This window comes from Anomalospiza imberbis, chromosome 16 (assembly GCF_031753505.1).
Source record: "Anomalospiza imberbis isolate Cuckoo-Finch-1a 21T00152 chromosome 16, ASM3175350v1, whole genome shotgun sequence".
NCBI lineage: Eukaryota > Metazoa > Chordata > Aves > Passeriformes > Viduidae > Anomalospiza > Anomalospiza imberbis.
The window spans coordinates 13,841,964-13,862,355 of NC_089696.1; the positions used below are offsets into that span (position 1 = coordinate 13,841,964).

The 20,392-nt window shown below is 56.6% G+C and overlaps 1 protein-coding gene across 1 annotated transcript in view; it reads right to left on the minus strand.

The window, feature by feature from the left end:
• KCNJ12 (potassium inwardly rectifying channel subfamily J member 12) overlaps positions 1 to 18,272 on the minus strand; it is a 34,238-nt gene extending 15,966 nt beyond the window's left edge. The window contains exon 1 of the mRNA XM_068207177.1: positions 17,241 to 18,272. The gene's annotated coding sequence lies outside the window, so the exon portion shown is untranslated. The remainder of the gene's footprint in view (positions 1 to 17,240) is intronic.
• Positions 18,273 to 20,392: the final 2,120 nt, after the last annotated feature.

Sequence of the window (20,392 nt, forward strand, 5' to 3'; positions counted from 1 at the left end):
CCAGGGACACCTGCAGAGCTGTGGAAATCATTGCTGGAAATAAGCCCGTTAGCTTCTTAACCCTCATTAAGCAGCTTAGGGGGGACACGCGGCATCCTACGCAAGCCCGGAGGCGGAGAAGGCCCTTGCCAGGGCGAAGGGGTGACAGGATCTCAGTGGGTGCTGTGGGGGTGGCACGGGGGGCACGGCCCCGTCCCTCCCCTCGGCGAGCTGCGCTCCTGCATCCAGCCCCCCCTGTTGCTCCTTGCCAGCCGGGCCCACCGGCAGCTCCCGACAGCGCTGAGCAGCGGGCCGGGATGGTGATGATGGGATGTCACACGCGTGTGACGAGTGTGGGAGGTCTCAGCCGCAGCCCCGCCGGCGGGGGGAGCGGGGCGGCGGTGACAGCGAGGGGCGACGGCCCGGCCAGCGCCCGACACCGCGGCTGCGGGACGGAGCGGGACGCTTCTGATCACTCCACTTGGAAACGGTCCCGTTTTTACATTTGTTAAATTAAAGGATGTCAGCGTCTGATGCCAAGCCCAGGCTCCCTCGGAAATTTAAACTAATGACAGCGAGGAAAATGAGCTGAAACCAGAGCACAGGCGCTCCCACGTTATCCAGCCGCACCAGCCATCTCTGTTCGGGGTTTATTTACATGGCAGCTTTCAAAGCACCAACCACCACAAAGATCTCAACTTCCTGCCCCAAAATCCAACCTTGCCCACTCTGCTTGGCCACAAGGAGCATTGGTGGCACCTGGGCAAGCCAGGCTGTTGTGCTGCGGGCCCCAGAGACCCCCATCCTCCTCTAGCCTCTCAAAGGGCAAATATCTCCCTCCTTCCAGGGTACCGCTGCCCAGGGCAGTGGGGTTTATCAGCACAGGGTGGAGGTGGGAGAGCAGATTAGCGAGTGCGATGTCCGGATTTCTCCAGCTCTGATGATTCCTACAGCCAGCTCCATCCTGCCTGGCCCTGTGCCAGCAGGCAGCGGGGTCCTGGCAGAGCGCGGGGCTGCCGCCCGTCACACGGCCCCTCGCTGCCCCTCTTCCCCACGGAAATACCTGGGCTCAGGCGAGGGCTTCGCTCCCGGCGCTCTCCAGGCTCCGCTGGGGTGGTTTTGTGCTGCAGCTGAGTAAAACCCACAGAGTGGTGGTTGTATTTTTTTTTTTTTCCTTTTATAATTTTCTCGGCGAGATAAAATTAAACAAACAAGCCCTTCTGGGAGCAGCGCGAGGAAGGGAGCCTGCTTCCCTACAGATGTGCGTGTCCTCAGCTGTTACAACCACCGAATTAAGCTTCCCTGTGGCTGGGACATTTGCACAATCCCACTCGTTCGCCTCCTGCGGTTTCACTGGTAGGAGACTGGCTCACTCTGCAGCCTCCCTCCCCATGAGGTCATTACCCAAACACCTATTTTTCACAAAAACATTGAGAATGTTGGGTTTTTTTCCTGACCTCACTATCTTGCCATCAAATTAGAGTGGTTTGGAGTGCAAGGCTGGAGAGCTCAGTGAAGCAGAACATGTTGAAGAGAATAGAATAGAATAGAATAGAATAGAATAGAATAGAATAGAATAGAATAGAATAGAATAGAATGGAATAGAGATGCAGCCAGACATTCCCCAGGGGATGGGGCTGCAGAGGAGGGGGAATGTTGTCAGCCAGGAGAGGAGTGGGGTCTCCAAGCCCCATTCTGCACTCCAAGCCCTATCTGCATCCCCAAACCCAAAAGGAGCAATCATGGCATAAGACTTGCAAACACACCTAAACTTCCCAGTTTCATCTGCCTCAGGAGCCAGCACAGAAGCGTTTGCCATAGCTTTGAGGACCACCGGTGGGTTTTGCAGCACAATCTGGACCACGGATCTATGCAAATCCCCAAGGCAGAAGTCTTTATGGAGGCATATGACAACCGAAAAAGAATAGCGCTCAGTGCTCTACTCCCACACGCCACCCCCCCAACTTCACCATCATTTAAATCAGTCTTAAGTTGGAAGAATTCAAATCAACACTGTCGTCACAGAGCCAAGCAGAGAGGTGACACAACTTGGATGCTGCCAGGGAAATTGCCCCCCTGAGACTCCAAACTCATCAGCCCATCACTTTTTTTGAAACCCCATCGAGGAAAACAAATGAACTGGCAACTTGCTGCCCCCAGCCCTCCGTCACCTCTTGCCGGGGCTGCTGGAGAGGTTTCCAACCAGCCTTCCCCCTGGGATCAACAGGAGGGGGACCGGTGGAGAAAAAAATATCCAAGACATGCTGTGAGGCTAGAGAGATGCAGTTGGAAAAGAAATCAAAGCTTCTAAAGAGAGAGATGCCAAGGAGATACGTTGTTCCCAAGAGAAACAGGACATTCCTCTCCCAGGGGAGAAAATGAGGAGGAAGGCTCATGTCACCTCTTTCAGCTCCCTGGCATAGGTGCTCAGCAGTCTGGGCACAGCTTGTCCCGCTGTGCCACACTGCAGACACAGATGGCATCACAGCTATTGATTTTTTTTCACGTGTTTTTGTTGGGGTTTTTACCCCCAACAGCACATTTTCCATTTAGGGGAAAGGTTGCTGGGTCCTGACAGACCCAAGACAGATGTGGAGCCACTCTTTGGGTTCCTGGAGACCTCCCTGCCTTTTCTGCACCACACGGAACCATTAGGGTTGCAAAAAGTCTCTAAGATCACCCAGTCCAACTGTTAATCCAGCACTGCCATGGCCACCACTAATCCATGTCCCCAAGTGCCTCGTCTACACCTTTAACCATGTGCCCAGACCTGCTGCTTGTCTCGGGGCATCAGCAGAATCTTCAGGGCTCTTATGGGAGTCACAAAGAGAAGAAGCTGTGGGGAAAAATTTATATTGTGCTATTGCCAGAAACACCAAAATCAGGTCCTGGCTTTGTCCCTAGGGGGAAGGATCATCAGGTCAGATTTTCCTTACAAAACATGTTTGAGTTACACAAGCAATGGGATCAGGCTGGAAGCAAGCGGGTGAGATCATCTCAGTGCAGTCCTGGTTGATCCCCTGAAACCACCCAGTTTGGCTGGTTCAGCACAATTCCTGCAGCAAACTGTTCCTGCAGGAAGTTTTATACCTGTGCCCTTGGGCTAAGCCTTGACAGCATCTTTCACTGGGAACAAGCTACCTGCCTCCGCTAGGCAACACCTGGGGACCTTGGAGGGAGAGGCGGTGGGAGCAGAGTTGGCCTGGCTATAAATAATCCCATGAAAGGAAACAGGAGAAAAAGCAGCAAACAGAAACCAATAAATCCAGGGCGATGTGTTCAGCTACAGGCACTCAGCGTGAACAGCTCCTTGTGCTCCATGTGATCCCATAGAATCAGGCACAAGAGGAAATGGGATCCATTGCAGCTCAACAGAGCAGGATCCAGCCCAGACACCGCCTTTCATGAGAAACACATGGAAACCAACCTAGAGCCCGCTGTGCAGGATGCAACGCATGGCTCGTGGCAAGACCTCATCCACTCTGCTCCATTAGAAAAGATAAAGTTGAGCAAGGGGAGAGTTAAATAAAGGAGAGTTAAATTACAGAGAGTTAAATTAAGATGCTTGTTGGACCATGTTAACACAGAAGCTGGCCTGGCTCCTGGTGCCACCGGCACTGAACACCCAGCAATCCCATCCCCAGCAAGCTGGGAAATAGCCTGTGTTTAAGGCAATCATTATTTGCAATCTGTGATCCCAGAGAAAAGGGCAGAAAAAGCAACTCCTCATTTTCACCAATAAAAGAGAAATTGCAGAAGCTCAGTGAGCACAGTGGCCAGCAGGTCACAACCAGCAGTGCTAGAGTGATTCATCCTAAAAGAGCCAGATTTAGTCAAACTAGCCCAGAATAAGGCAGGGAAACAGCCCAGAGTTTCCCTGCTGGTACCTGCCAGTTATTCACCCATGGGAGCAACAGGGCCAGCGAAGAGGAGACAGAACAACATCATCCCCACCATGACTGTCCCCCTCCAGCTCCAGGACAAGCAATGCAAAGCTTCAGTCCCAGCTCTCACACCTGCATACTGCAAAAAGCCCATTAAAGAGGGATTTTCCCCCTGTTTACCCAGCCTGTCTTCTCAGAGTGCATCAGTTCCCAAAAGTGCTGGAGGACCAAGGGACCAGGCACTGCTCCGCAGCATCCACCGGACTGGTTTTCCCCATAAAACCATCTAGGCAGCTTCAGTTTGGCTTGTGTGTAACTTATTATTAAAGCTGAGCAAATAATTCAGGGCAAGAGCTCCAGGAGCAATGTTTTGCCTTTTCATTTTCCGCTCTCGAGCTGTCTGCAGTTTTCCCAGAGCTCGGGGATGATTTAAAGACCTGTCTCCGGATGGGAGCGTCTTGCTGCGACGCCAGCTCGGAGTGCCTGATGGCCTGGATTTCACGTGCATGTTTGAGGACACGCTGGACACATAAGGATGGGTGAGCCTTTCCCGGTACCCTAATCAACGCAGAGTTAACGACGCCTGTTTGTTAGGCAGAGCTCGACTTTGCTTTGTGGTGCATCATTTTTCCAGTCAATGGTGCCATCCTGGACACGAGATTTCCTTGGAGCGTCCCGTTCCCAAACCACTAAGGATGTGGGAAAGAAGGATGGGACCATGGGCAGAGCTATGGGGCTGACACGCTGTGATGGCTCTGACCTTCCAGCACTGCGGCCATCCCAGGAATTTGTTTCCTCATTAGTGGAAAGGTTAGGGAGAAGGGACCGGCTCTGTGCAAACTCCCCGTGGTGCTCATGTGACACAGGCTGGCAAAGGCAGCGCGCCCCAGTGCTCGGGCAAGTGCCAGCCAAAAGAAAAGCAGGGAAGGGAGAGCCACATTCCCAGGCTGCAGAAACCCAAATCAGAAGTCCCTTACTTGGAGTAGAGCCTGTCCCCCCTACACTGTCTGCATGGCCCTGGGAAGCCCATCTGTCCTCAAGGCCATATGAAATGCTGACTCCAACTGCCTCCACCCTTTTCCTGGAGGAAAGGGCTGTTGTCAGCTGCTGCTGTGACCCCAGACACTCATCAGAGAAGATGAAGGGGCTAGAGAAAGGGACATCCCTCCTGAAGCCGCAGTGGGAGAAATTACATCGAGGACAACCCTGGCTCCTTTAGGGGCTTGGCCCTGGAGAAAGTTTGGGCTCCCAGGACTGGGCCAGGCAGCCACTGTCACTGAGTTTGTTGCTTTGAGGATGGAGCAAACCAATGCCATTGACCTCCCACTGTAAAACCCCTCAGAGCAGCTCATGTGCTGGACAGAAGGAGCCATTTAATGCGCCCCCAGCACCTGAAAGGGGCCAGGGACACTTTGGGGCCATCCCAGGTGACCAAGCCTGGGGCTCCATTAGTCCTGGTTGGAAATCCTCTCCAGGCCCGAACAGCTTTCTCCTCCCATTGCATAATTGCACTTTGTTGAGCAGACCCAGCCTCTGGCAATACATTTTCTCCAGCCTTGCTGCTCTCCTGCAACATTTCCCTTATTCCTTTCACTCTCTCTGGGCAGTTGTTGAAACACGTGGAGAGGGAGAGGAGAGAAAAACCCAATGCTTGTCCTGCAAAACCCCGGATGGGAAAAAGGGGGAAAAAGCAAGGATTGATGTCAGATGCCTCTTCCCAATCCATCCTCTCCCAGTTTGCCTGTGAGGGTTTGACAAAAGTGCTTTTTGGCTGACAAAATGATTACAGGGTGCCGAGACAGTAAGTTGCACATGGTTTCTTTCCTGCATTTCAAACAGGGTGAGGACATGGCTGCACTTCTGGAGGGGTCACAGTGATGGGGGTGAGGAAAGGGGAATTTGGGAAGAGGAGGAAGGATATCTTCTGCTTGGGAAAAAAAGCAAGGACGGAGCATGTGGGAATGTGCGTGAGTGAAGCCAAAGGCAGGTGAGGCTGAAGATCTGTGATGGGATGGGTTGGGTTTGGGGGGATGCTGGTGGCAGTGTCTGGACCAGCCCAAAGCGAGGAAGGGAGAAGACTGCCAGCCGCTGGCCCCTGAGCAGGGTCAGATCCTGTGGCCTTGCTACGAGATGGGGCAGAGGCACCAGTGGGAGAGGGAGCGGGGTGCGCCCAGCTCCGGAAGGGAACACGGGACCGCTCGGGGCAGAGCGAGGTGCCCGCGGCGCACTCGGACTCGCCGTGCCTGCAGGCGGTGGGTGCTGGGCAGCGGGGAGGAGGAGAGGAGGATTTCAGCTCCCAACTCAATCTGTTGGAGAACTTGGCCTGCTCCCCGTCAAGCTGAAAATAGCACACATGTAAGAGACGTGCACGCAGTGCTGGCTGTGTCCTCGCCGAGCGCTTCCTTCCTGCTGCGCTCCACGCAGCGCCCCGGCCTCGCCTGCGCCCCCCGCAGCCCCCTGAGCCCCCCACGCGGGACAGGGCCGGGGCAAGATGCTCCTTAGAGCATCCTGATGCCACAAATCACGGCCAGTGCACAGATGCAAGATCCTTTCACCTTCAGCTGCTTTTCACATGAACCACGAGGTCCGTCCGGCGGCGGCTTCCCCGCCGTTATCATCTGGAGCGGGCGAGGCTGAGCGCGGCTCACGGCGGGAGCCGAGCTTTATTAGAAACAGGCATCTGTCTTCAGCCCTCCCTGCAGCCCCCGGCTCAGGCTTGGGATCAGGATAGGACAGAGAGCAAGCACGAGTGCCCAGCGGCAGGCAGGGAACTTCTACAAGTCCCCCGTTTTTCTCCTGATTTTATCTCCGAGCTTATTCTTGGCGATGGGAGAATAAAGCCCTGGTGCTCCGCTGCAGGAGCCCCTGCTGCCCGACCGGGGTCGAGCCCCAGCCCTCGGAGGGACGGGGAAGCAGCAGAGCGTGCTGCAAGCTGGAGGATGGAGATAACCCTGGCAGCAGCCAGAGCCGGTTCCTGCAGCGGAGAAGGAAGAAAAGAGGCTGAGCTCCCCATGGACATCAGGCACAGCAATAATGGGAGAGCTTTGTCGGGACATCGCTGCAGCTCTGAGCACAGCTTGTGCAAGGTGCTGCTCCTCTCCCATCCCTGCTGGGAATACCTCTAAAGAAATGTTCCTCTAAAGGGCAAATACCCGGGATGGAGGAAATACAGAAAGCAGCCTTATGGGGCGGTGACTGAGGGATCTAGGAAATGCAAAAAGCAAATAACACCAGAGCTGGGGAGGCATATACAGGGACATACACGGATGTACAGGTGATCCACATGGAGCTTGGTGCTGAAAGAGGGAATTGTTTGAAACACGCAGGTTGTTCTGTGCTCAGGGTAGTCAGGGTGAACTGTACACAGACTGTGGGGTGATTCCCTGTGCAGCAGGAGCCAGCAGCCCTCCAGCTTCCAGGATATCCCATGTCCCAGGGCATGGCTCCACAGCAGCATCCAGCAGGAACAGGCACTGCCTTGTGAGGACACATTTCTTCCCCCAGATCTCTACTCTGCCAGGGTTCTGCTTTATGCCAACGGTGGCCTCAAGATGCAGCACTTGGCTGGGGACAGCAGCAGGACACCAGGGAATATCAGTGTCTGGGCAGGGACCAAGACCACACTTACAGCACACCAGATCTGCACCTGGGCATGGCCAAAACCTCCTCTGCTTCCCAAAAACCCTCTGAGGAGCAGCGTTAGCCAGCGTGTGGGTATCAGCTCCTCCTGAAACAAAGCCATTGTGGTTGAGGCAGGATCCTTATTAATCCTTTCTCTCTTTAATTTCCATTTTTTCTCAGTTCCCTTCCCCACTGCTCAAGCAGGGCTTGGGTAGGGCCCTGCTGCTGCCAGCCTGTGTCCTGTGGCACGGTGCCACTGGTGCTATTGCTCCGTGGCACAGGGATGTGATGGGTGGCCACATTTGGGGGTCGATGCTGAGATCAGAGGCATGCAAAGGGAAGGGAGCCATGGAGAGAGCAGAGAGCCCCAGATGGAGGGGAAGGGGAAGGTGGGGACCACCAAAATAATGCCCCATCAGCACCAGGCAGTGGACTGGGAGGGATGCACAGGTGGGTCCCAGCCCCATCCACCATCCAGCTGGGGGGATGGAGACAGGAAACTGCCACTTACTGAACCCGCTTGGTGGAACATCCCAGCTTCTCCCCAGACACCATTCCTAGGGATGGACCACAGGAAAAAGAGTGGGACAGGACTTCCTCAGCACCCGCAAAACACAGCAATCACCTTTCCCACCTCTGCCAGCAGCACCTTCCTCAGCCACCCATCACCAACACACCTCCCTCCACCCTTGGGTCATCCCATCACCTTCCTCCCCAGGACCATGAAAAGCACCGTTTTCCCCGTAACAGCCCACATCCAGCACTCCTGCAGTCCCCTCCAGCACCAGCCCTGCAGCACCGATTGCCATTGATGCCACCAACGTGTCCCCAGCTCCCAGGGGACCCGAGGCAGGGGCCAGCACACAGAGCCTGGGTGGCTCCAGGCCCTCCCTCAGTGCCGCCTTGCCCATTACATAAACACCCGGGCCCGGGACTGTTTGTGTGTGTGATGCCTTCAGCACTGTGCTCCTCAACCCTATTTGCATAACAAATAATTAATAATAATTAATGACTGGAAGAACGGTGTGGGTTGCCAGATTGTGCTAATTAGTGAACAAACGCCATTGCACAAGCGAAGTCAGGCATCACACGGCCCCATGTCCTCACCAAGTGTGGGGACACGATGGGGACAATGTCCTGTGTGACTCTTGGCCCTTCTGGGGAGGGGGAAGAGGAGGAGGAGGAGGAGGAGGGGAAGGCAGCGCTGTGGGTGGTGATGGGGTGGGTCACTGAGTGCTCCCCCGGTGGATGCCTCGGCACAGCCCCACTCTGTGCCCACACACGTGGCACCCCACAGCACCCCACAGCATCCCACAGCACTCCACAGCATTCCACATCATCCCACAGCACCCCATAGCACCCCACAGCATCCCACAGCACTCCACAGCACCCCACATCATCCCACAGCACCTCACAGCATCCCACAGCATCCCACAGCACTCCACAGCATTCCACAGCGTCCCACAGCACACCACAGCACCCCACATCATCCACAGCACACACAGCACTCTACAGCATCCCACATCATCCCACAGCACCCCACAGCATCCCACAGCATCCCACAGCACCCCACAGCATCCCACAGCACTCCACAGCACCCACAGCATCCCACAGCACTCCACAGCACCCACAGCACCCCACAGCACCCACAGCACCCCACAGCATCCCACAGCACTCCACAGCACCCACAGCACCCCACAGCATCCCACAGCACTCCACAACATCCCACAGCACCCCACAGCATCCACAGCACTCCACAGCACTCCACAGCACCCCACAGCACCCCACAGCATCCCACAGCATCCCACATCATCCCACAGCACCCCACAGCACTCTACAGCATCCCACATCATCCCACAGCACCCCACAGCATCCCACAGCATCCCACAGCATCCCACATCATCCCACAGCACCCCACAGCATCCCACAGCACACCACAGCACACCACAGCATTCCACAGCGTCCACAGCACACCACAGCACCCCACATCATCCCACAGCACACCACAGCACTCTACAGCATCCCACAGCACCCCACAGCATCCCACAGCATCCCACAGCACTCCACAGCACCCACAGCACCCCACAGCATCCCACAGCACTCCACAGCACCCACAGCACCCCACAGCATCCCACAGCACTCCACAACATCCCACAGCACCCCACAGCACTCCACAGCACTCCACAGCACCCCACAGCACCCCACAGCATCCCCACAGCACTCCACAGCATCCCACAGCATCCCACAGCATCCCACAGCACTCCACAACACCCCACAGCATCCTACAGCACCCCACAGCACCCACAGCATCCCACAGCACTCCACAGCACTCCACAGCATCCCACAGCATCCACAGCACTCCACAGCACTCCACAACATCCACAGCACTCCACAACATCCCACAGCATCCCACAGCACCCCACATCATCCCAGAGCGTCCCACAGCACTCCACAGCACCCCCACATCATCCACAGCACTCCACAAGCACCCCACAGCATCCCACAGCACCCCACAGCACCCACAGCACCCACACCCGCTCGCTCTGCGCCCTGATCAGAGCCTGGGACAACGCTCCTCCGTTTTCTGGCGGTGGCTCCGCTCCCATCATTAACGAGCAAACCAGCACCGGCTCATTGAGGCAAAGCCTTGGCTCCCGCAGCTCCGCAGCCAAATCATGCTGGGGACACTCTGACCACAAGGTCCCTTGCAAGTGGCACCTCCTCCCTGGGGCAGGGGGGCTGAAAGCACAAAAAAAATTCCCCCTGTGCCCCCAGGGGCGGAGTGTGAGGAGGTGAAGGATGGGCTGGCCTGTTTGACCACCTGGACACCTGGAGCAGCCTCTGCCTGAGCCCACACACCTGCAGCTGCCTCGGGGCTGGGAACATGGAGCAGGAAAGGAAGGGGAAAGGGGAGAGAAAAAGAAAAACATAAAAGGAAACAGAAGGGGAAAAGAGATGAGAGGGGAAGACAGAAAAAAAGAAAGGAAAGGAATGAAGATAGCAAAGAGGAAAGAAAAGGGGAAGAGGGGGAAAGGAAAGGAAAGGAAAGGAAAGGAAAGGAAAGGAAAGGAAAGGAAAGGAAAGGAAAGGAAAGGAAAGGAAAGGAAAGGAAAGGAAAAGGAAAGGAAAGGAAAAGGAAAGGAAAGGAAAGGAAAGGAAAGGAAAGGAAAGGAAAGGAAGGAAGGAAATCAGGTTCTCTTGTCTTAGATCTGCTCAAGCACTGACTGCTGGTCACACATGGGAGCACTGGGAGCAGTGGGATGCTGGAGTGAGCAATGGCCAAAGCTTGTGGATCTGTGTGGCCAGAGGCAGACTGGGAGCAGGGTGCCTTCCTCCCCAGGAAAGCAAGGGATGGAGCAGAGCAAAGTCCTCTCTTACTCTCCTCCACAAAACTCTGCAGGTCCAACTCAATTTCCCCGATCCCTGCAGTGTCCCAGACAAGCCCTGGATGCCAGCAGAGCTCTGGGGCCCTCTCAGCTCCCACTGCCGCTCTCAAACTGCCCCAGCAGAGCAGAGCTGGGTGCAATTACGCTTCACTGCCTCTCCTCCCTCACTGTAATTCCTTTGCTCCGCTGAATTGCTTCCCCTTCAGCACCACACATAATCCATTGCACTGTAATTACATGGGAATTTCAATATCTGATGTATTTATAAGATGCTCTTAATTCATCAGCCCCTTTAACCACACTGTCATTCCAGCCTTCAGCACGGTGGAAGGATGACTCGCTGTCAGATGGAGATTAGCTGGCCCATGTGTGTAACGAGCTGGAGGGTGTTCTCAGCCCAGCTGAGACCTCACTGCCAGATCCCACCCTGGCTGGGGAGCAGGATCCCACCATGGCCAGGTGGCCCAACCCTCCAGGGGATTGTGCCAGGGCTCCCCTGTGCTGCTGCAGAGACAAAGGGCAGCACCATCCAGAGACTTTCCCCGAACATTTGAATCATCCAACAGGTTGGAATTTGGCAGAAATGAAGGGCCTGTGTTGGGGTGAGTTTTATCCCTGCAGCCCAAGCACTGGGGGTTCCCCAAAGGGCTCCCTACGGTGAGGGATCCACGTTCAGAGCCCAAGAAGAAAGTAGCCACCACTGAAGGCTTATTTTTCCTGGCATTTGTTTTGGTGGCTCCTTTCCAGCCGTGTCCTAAAAGGGAACCAAAGGCCTTTGAGCCTCTTGCAGGGAGCACAATGCAATGATTTTCCCAGCCCAGGCAGGAGGGATGAGCTCACTGGTGTCCTTGGTTCCCCCGGCTTTGGGGTCCCTGTGCTGAGCACAGCGCACACCACGGCTCCTCGGGATGCCCAGGAGGCAGGGGACTCAGCAGAATGCTGGGGGTGGTGGGGCTCCATCCCACCAAGCCCTGGCAGAAATGCCAGCTGAGCCTGGCAACAAGGGGCAAAGGGGGAGAGAAAAGGGTGGTCTCACTGACTCACTGGGGGCACCCTGGCTGTCACTGATGGATGACACCACATATTTCACACTGGATCACACTGGGATTTCCCACAGCCCTGCAGCGACATCCATGCTGCCCTGCCAGGCACCTCTGCGGGCAGGTGGCACTCACAGGTGGTGGCATTGTCCCCCATCTCAGCACTGGCCATAAGGCACCACGGAGGCACAGCCCAGCTGCCGGGGGCACGGGATGGTCCTGGCACCCACCAGGTCCCCACAACACTGGGTGACCATTGGGACACAAAACCCTCCTCCTGCTTCTGGCGAGCTGTGCCAGAGTGGGGCTGTGATGACATTTCAGCTCAGGCAGGTACCAGCCTGAGCCCCTGGGCTGCTGTCAGCACCCTGAGCCCACCACCAGCCCGGGGGCTCCCAGGGCTGGGGTCAGATCCCAGTGCACCCCGGCACTTGGCAGTGGTCAGGCATGGTACACACCGGTGGCACACCGGTGGCACACAGGTCCGCCACCAGACCACAGCCTTGGCACAGCCTGTGAAGGGAGGTCTCTCCCCACAGCTCCCTGCTCTGGCACCCTGTGGCTTCCTGGGAACTCAAGCTGGGGACACGAAGGGTGCTGCAGCCAGCCTGATGTCCCCCCATGCCCCGTGTCGTGTCCCACATGCTCCAGAGCCGCACCTCCCTGTCAGGCTGCTCCGAGTGCCAGCACGTCCCTGTGCCCTGGGCCAGCCCTGAGTGGGGACACCAGCTCCGGGGGCAGAGCTTGGGCTGAGCTGGGGCATCTCCAACCTAGGGTTCTCCGAGGAGATGGTAATTTTCCATCCCCTCCCCATCCAGAGGGTCCCTGGCACCTGCTCCCCACAGGATGTCACAGCCTCCTGCCTCAGTTTCCCCCCCTGCACAGTGCTCTCCGAGAGGGTACAGGAAGGACTGTGGGTGGCAGGGGGTGCAGTAAGGTCTCCAACCTGACCTCTGGCTTAGGTCTGTCTGCTGCCCCCATCCCCAACCCTCCTTCCACAGGGTGCTGCCACCCAGGGGGAATTCTGGCCCCCAAGGTCACTGCCAGAAGGCGCTGGGAGCAGGCACCTCAACCTCACGCCCAGCCAGCCCTACCAACCACCCCGTCCAGGTCCTGGCCACTCCCTAAAGCTCAGCTACCCTGCAGGTGTCCCCCTCCCTCCTGCTGTCCCCAAAAAGCAAATATCCAGGGAGATGGGCTCCGCGCTGCAGCTCTGCCGGTGGCACTGGCGCTGAGCGGAGCAGACACTGCAGCACGGCCGTTACGTAAGCCCGAGCCAGCTCTGGGGATGTAGGACACCGGGGTTGTCCCCCGGCCCCCCCGGGACTGCCACCCCCACCCCGCCCCAGCCACGGGGCTTGGGAGTTTGGGGAAAAACCCCACCAGCTCAGCGCACACTGCAAGGGCTGCAGGGGGGGCTGGGGTGGCCCTTGGGTTGCTGTGGCCCTGCCAGGGGACCCACGGTGGTGGCAGTGGGGGGACAGGAGGGTTGTGCCGCTGTGGGGCACGGAATGGGGCAAGGGGTGGGATGGGGCTGGGAGGCAGCGGGTGCTGCACCCACGTCCCACTGAGTCCTTCTGGGCTCTCCAGGGCTCACCCGTGCAGGTGAGAGCCCAGGGAAGGAGCCAGGTGGTCAGGCTGTGACTCCCGGGCTGTGCCTCCCGCGGGGTGACTCACGGAGCGGGATGAACACGGCCGGGGCAAAGCATCCAGCCCTGATCCCAGCCTGCTACATCTCTATCCCCATCCTCACAAATCTGGAGGGTCAGCGTCCCTAAGGACAGCCTTCCTGGGGCCAGTATCCCTGTGACAGCATCCCTGCGATCAACCTTCTTGGGATCAGCGTCCCTGGAACAGCATCCCAGGGAGGAACATCCCTGGTGCCTCCAGAACAAGCTGGGGAGCCACGATCAGGATTTTCCAGAGCTGAAGGGAAGATTCTTCCCCTGCGGGACAGCCCCGGCCTCACCTGCCCTGCATCCCTGCGGGGAAATGGAGGTGAGGGATGGCACACGCGGCATCACCCGGGTCATCCATCCCCAAAACACCCCATCCCCCGTGCTGGGGGCACAGCGAGTGGGCAGGCAGGGCTGGCAGCACCGGGGGCTCCCCCAGGATCAGCCCTACCCTGGCTACGGAGCATCGGGATCCCGGCAGCATCCCCTGCCTTGGTGTGGGATGGGACAGGGATGGGGAGCCCACGGCACCACAGTTAGGTGATTTCTCTCTGGCTTTCTGTCAGGCACAATCTGGATCTAGCCATTTCTGTTTGGGGATGTCGGGGGAGGGAAAAAAGCCCAGGCTAAAGGTCCCGGCAATGGGAGATACCAGAGCAGGAAATTAATGTTAATTAATTCATAATGATGCTGAGCTAGTGATACCAGATTGCTTCAAAAGTCCAACGGGGGAATCTGAGAGAGCTTTGCAAGAAATCCATCGCCCACTGGCAATCCTGCCTCACTGCAAGCTGAGGAACAGGGGGAGTGGAATGGGATCAAGCTGGGACTGCAGGACCAAGCTGGAACTAGGGAACAAGCTAGGAACGAGCCAGGAATGCTGAAAGAGGGGCACATCACTGTGAGGTGACAATCCCTGTCAGCCAGAGCTGTGCAGAGCAGCACTGGGACCCTCCCTGCCATCACACTGCCACCTTTCTCCCTTGCACCCCAACTCAGAAGCTGGAGTGGAGCTGGAGTGACAAGACACCCACCGAGCTCTGCTCCCTGGCAGGGGCTTCCCAAGACCTTTAATGCTATTTTTTTTTTCTTCATTTCGGGCACACCAGGTTCAGGGAAGGTGGCTGGGTATGCACTGGGCACTCAGGGGCCCGCAGGGGGATGGAGGGACAGCCTCATGATCTGGGACAGGGACACAGGTCCTCTGCCAGTCAGCGTCCCTACACTCGAAGGATGATTTCTCCCTCCTGATCCATGTGAGCCAGCCCTTACCCTGCACTGCCAAACCCAAATGGGGCCGGACTTCAGCCAAGGGGTGCAAAAGAGCCTAGAAAGGGGCTTGAGCCCGGTGGCACCTCCCCTGGGCTGGGGATGCCAGAGCCAGCGCCGGGAAGGGAGCAGCCATGAACTCTGCAAAACCCACAGGCAACCCCCTGGGCTTGGAGCTGTTTGCCCTGACAGGGGGATTATGCTCCTTCCCACAGTGATCCAGCAGCACCTGCACCCAGAGGGGACCCTCAGAACGGGGACGTGGCCGAGGCCACGCGGGGCCTGGCAGTGGCAGAGCAGGGTGGCACGGCCAGGGCACGGCGCTGCCATCGCCGCTTACATAAGGTGCCCCTCCAAGTGCCACAGACCCGAGCGGTGACAGGAGAGCAGGACAGAACTGTCCCTCCAGCAACCCCTCACAAGGACAGCACCCCCAAAACTGCCAACCCAGCCTCCTTCCCCCTGCACAGAGGTTGGGTGAGGATCCCGTGTCTCTCGAGCACATTCCCACCCTAAGAGCCCCTAAAAGCTGGCAGGAATTGGGTGGAAATGCCGGGTTCCAGCTCGCGGTGCAGTTCCCCCGACAGCTCCTGAAGTTTATCCGCAGCAGGAGCGGTTTCTGCTGCGCTGCCGCCCCAGCCAGCAGGGAGAGGGGAAAACCCCACTGTGAGCACCACCCAAAACTACAGAGCACCACGGCACCAGAGTCAGGGTGACACCAAAATCCCACCCCAGCTGGTCCCAAGGGAATTGCCATAACCCCCCCTGGTCATTCCAGCACTAAGGAAAAAACTACTTTGACTGCACAGGCAAAGCAGCTCTTCTGGGTAAAGAGCAGCAGAGGCAACACAGGATTTCAAAGTGTGTTTTGGATCAGAGGCAAGAAGTAAAGTGGCCTTTACGGTGCCTTCCCCAGAAAAGCCAGAGCTTTATTAAGCTTATCTGGCATGGATGGGAACACTCACTGTTATTCCAGGCCTGAAAAGAGCAAGCAAGGAATTTTTTTAAATTTTTTTTTTTTTAAAGTCTTGTTTTCATTATTTTCTGGTGGCTTCATTGCTTTGTGCTCACACAAAGGGAATTTCACCTGCTGTTCCAAACAAAAGGCCCTGGAAAGTTTTGCAGAGAAGGGGATGAGGGGAAGGTTTGTAGAAGCAAAATGAGTTGTTGCAGGGCTTGTTGTGGATTTTTTTTCACAGTGACCTGTAAAACATCCCCAGCTCTTTGCTGCTTGCAGAAGACCTGGCGCCGACAAGTGAGTCCCCTGTCTCTAGCAGTGTAACCCCTGGGATGGGAATGGGAAGGTCTCAGAAATTGAGATTGTTTTGGGGTGCAGAGGGAAGGCAGCAGGACTGCTTCCCATCTTTTTCACGGGCAAAGTCACGCCACGCTTTCTAAGAACAGGAAAGAAAAGAACCCAGCCCTCGTTTGCTGACACCACAGCAAAACAGGTGGTTCAAAATCACAAGTGCAAGGGGTGGGGGGGAGAAAATAAACCCTATTTGGTGATTTTGTGCTCATATTCACTGCAAAACTGTCCGGGAATGCTGCTAAATACACACCATTTTCCCTCTCACACTCTTTACTCTATAATTAAGAGAGACTTCTAAAAATACAAACGGCCTCGAGCACCCAGTGAAGGCGTGCAGGTGCTGCTAACTGGAGGCACTTTAGTACAGCTCATTTTCTGGACAATTTTACTCGCCTGGCTCGTGCTCAGTGCCGATACTATTACAGTGATGCAATTATGCTGCTGCTGCTGCTGCTGCTGCTGCTGCTGCTGCTGCCGTGCTCGGCTTTTCCCCTGCGCTTTGCAGTTTGCCTTCCAAGGCCCCCCAGCCCCGCAGCTCCCGGGCTCACCCCAAGCGTGTCTCTGCCGGCGGGGCCCTGGGAGTTGGGGATAGGAGGATCAGGCTCTGTGTGTGTGTCACACCGACATGTGAATGTCCCTGTGTGGGCGCCGAGGGGCATAACCCTGCGTGGGCATCGCCCAAAACAACCGGTGTGCAAAAGTTTTGGGTGAGGAAGCGAGCTGGCCGGGGGAAGCGAGCAGAAGGGAGCAGGAGCACGGAGAGGAACCCAAAAAAGCAGCAGCAATACCCTCAGTGCTGGCTGGGCAGGGAGGGGGCCCTGACTGGCACGGTGATGCCACTTGGCAAAACATCCCCCACCCAACCTGGCATTTGGGGGCACAGGGGTGAGGGAGAACTTTCCCCGTGGAGCTGCCACTGCGAAACTTCCCCGTCTTATTTCTCCATTAGGGCTGCAATAGGTGGAAGTGATTGACTCACTATGAGACTGCTGTTTTTGCCTCTGACTTGGGATTAAGACGGAGCTGGAGGAGCGGAGGAGCCGTCGTCGGCAGGCACCGGAGCCGGCACTTACCTCTCACCGCATCCAGCCCCTCCGGCCGTGGGGCTGCAGCTCCTGGAGAGTTAGCTGGCAGGGGACCCCACATCCACTCGGGTTTCTCCCAGGACCGACGTTCGGCTGCTGCTTCTTAGGCACAGACCCAACCCCTCCATTCCAACCACAGGGGGAAAAAAAATCTTCTTCCAAAAGAAAGAAAAAAAAAAGAATTAAAAAAAAAAAAAGGAGGGAGATTAAAAAAAAAAAAAAAAAAAAAAAAAAAAGCAAACACGCTTTTTTTGGTTCGGTTTCCCCGTGGAGAAAAAAAGAAAAATAGATAAATCCCAGCGACCAAGAGATCCAGACTCAGGTGAATTTAGCTTCAAACTCCCTCTGCGCTTTCGGAGCCTTCACCCTCAAATGGGCTCTGGAAGATGCTGGGGGACCCATCGTTGCCAAAGTGTCATCAAATATCCTTCGGGCTCAACTCCGCTCCTGCCCGGGGAGGGTGGACTTCTTCCCTTCTTCCCTGCTTGCTGCGTGCTGTGGAGTTGGCAGGGACCTGCCTGTTCCAGCCTCAGCGTGGAGGGTGGGTGGGTTGGTTGGTTGATGTGGGTTGGTTTTCTTTTTCTTTTTTTTTTTTTTTTTTTTCCTCGCCGCTATTGGTTTTCTTGCTATCTGATCCTGAGCGAGCGCTGCAGCTCGCCGCTTCCCTGCTTTTTCCCCCCCAGCTCCCAGGCTTTTGACAGGGAATGAAACACAGACACCCAGTGAGACAAGCTCCGGCTTCTACAAAGCTCCACTCCCTCCTGCTGCCTTTGTCCGCGAACAGCAACTCCTCCAACTCTGCCCATAGACACGAGGGAACCTCTGCATCAGCACTTTCCTAATGGCTGCTTCGCCCCAGCCCTTCGGCCCTTCTTCTTCTTCTTCTTCCTCGCTTCCTCTCCTCTACCTTGATGGCTTCCGCTTGCTTTTTCTAGCCCGGCCCCAGCTCCGGCAGCCACAGAACCGGGAAGCAACAGCCCTTTCCCGATGGATCCATCTCAGCTCCCCTGCGCCGGCGGCTGCGGTCAGGGGGCAGTGGCCCCGCCGTCCATCACCGTCCCTCCTGGGCACCTTCCATGAAAAATCGATGGTGGGACAGCATCCCTGAAGGCTTCACTTTGGGCTGTATTAAGGGGCAGGGGGAGTGTGTGGAGAGGAGACGGGGGCAGAGGGAGGGTTGAGAATTGAAGCCACTTCTTTTTATTGCAGGCGGGGATTATTTTTATTTTTTTTTTTAAAGGTTGACTGGAGTCCAAGTTTGTTTCTTTGGTGGTGATCATTATTTTAAGCCATTTGGGAGGCTTTGGGTGTCTCCAGGTCACACTATCCCTACAACAGTGAGGCCTTTTTGGAGAGGGTCAAAGTGAAACCTTGATCCAGCAGCGTCTTTCCCCCGCGGAGGGGAGCGGGAGGCACAGGGATGCTGCAGTGGGCTCACAACCTCGGCTGGCTCCCAGCCAGAAGGAGATGCAAACCAGCCACCGTCTGTAATTTTTGCTACACATCCTCCACACTCGGTCACCCGCGAGATCCCAGGGCTGCTGCCTGCTCCTTTTTTGGGGATTCATAGGCTTTGTTCAAAAAAAAAAAAAAAAAAAAAAAAATCACAGCCAGGAGACCTCCAGCCTCGCCAGCGATGCTCGGTGCTGCTCAGCGTGGCTGTCACGAGCTGGCAGGTCACAGAGAAAACATAAAGCCCCACAGAACACGGCGCATGAAGAGGCTGCCTCCCCCCCTGCCCTTTGGCAGCCTCTCCCTCACTTTTCCGTGGCTCCCACCACAAGTTTGGGACCAGCAATTCCTGCTTCTCCCCTTTGACAGCATCCTGGAGCAGTGACTGTCTTGGTGCCCAGCTCCCATCCTCTTCCCAGGATGGAGCATTGTTCTCTCACTGCTCCCAAACAGCCCAGATGCCAGAGCACCTCAGGGCGCCGCTCCCAGTGCTGCCTCCACTCCCCTCTCCACATTGGCCTGTCCCGTCTCACCCCAATCCACAAACCTCAGAAACACTCCATTTTAACCAATACCAAAATCCCAGGATGAAAAGCACTTGCAGGGCCTTGCCCCAGCCCTGATGGATGCTCAGTTAACAGCAGGGATTGGGGATTTGCAGGTCAGAGGGGACACCAGCTCACACACTGCGCATGGTGGTCTTGTGCAAGACCGCCCAGGGACAACCTGACCCCAAAGCATTGTTCCTTTCTGTCTGTCAGGCAGCCCCTCACACGCCAGCCTGCTCCTCCTCTCCTGTCACTCCACCATGCCCACGGAAAGCTTCCCAAATACCTCCCTGCCCCGATTCCCAGCCAGAGGTGGCAGAACAAAGTTCCTGACACTCCCTTCAAAAATAGATTAAAAGATTGGCTGCAGAGCTGGGGTGGGAGACTGGCCATGGACCAGGGGGCCCACTGGGGTGAGGGGAGCACCTTCAGGGTCCCCAGCCCAAGACTGGAGCTGGTGGGGAGGGCTGGGTGGAGCTGGGCAGCCACAACTGGCCAGGCTGGTGTTCCCATCACCTGCCCACGCTGGTGGCTTATCCCTCTCTCCCAAGTTTGCTACAGGAAATGCAAATGAACAGCCTGGGACTTCCATCCCGGTAAACCCCAGATTGCCTCTGCTTTTGGGGAGAAGTTCTCCACATTTTCCCATCAGGGCTGGGGAGAAGCTCATTGTCCCCTTCTGTCGGTGCAGGACTGCAGCCCTGGGGACCCCTATGTCCCCTGGGCTCCCAGCCAGGGAACAGCTCCAGCCGGGATCCAACCTCCCCCTGCCCCAAGCCAGGTGTGGCCGCTCTTTTAGGAATTGTCCAAGTGAGGGAAGGAGGACGAGGGGGTGAAAGGAGGGGTGCAGCCAGCGGGGTCGAGCCCCTGGCGAGCGCCCGCAGCGCGGCTGCGCAGGCCCGCGAGCGAGTCAGCCCTGAGCCATTAGGGCTAATTTAATCAAGAAGGATGGCCCGATTGGAGGGCTGCCGTCCATAAATCCCCCACTCCCGCTGCATTAATGTCAGGGCTCCCAGAGGAAGAGGCCGAGGGGGAGGCGCGGGGGAGCGGGGATGGGGAAACGTGCTAAGTCACCCATGCTCCGATAGCATCGCGCTGCTCGGATGAGGTGTCACCACCCCTTCCCATGCACCCTGGGGA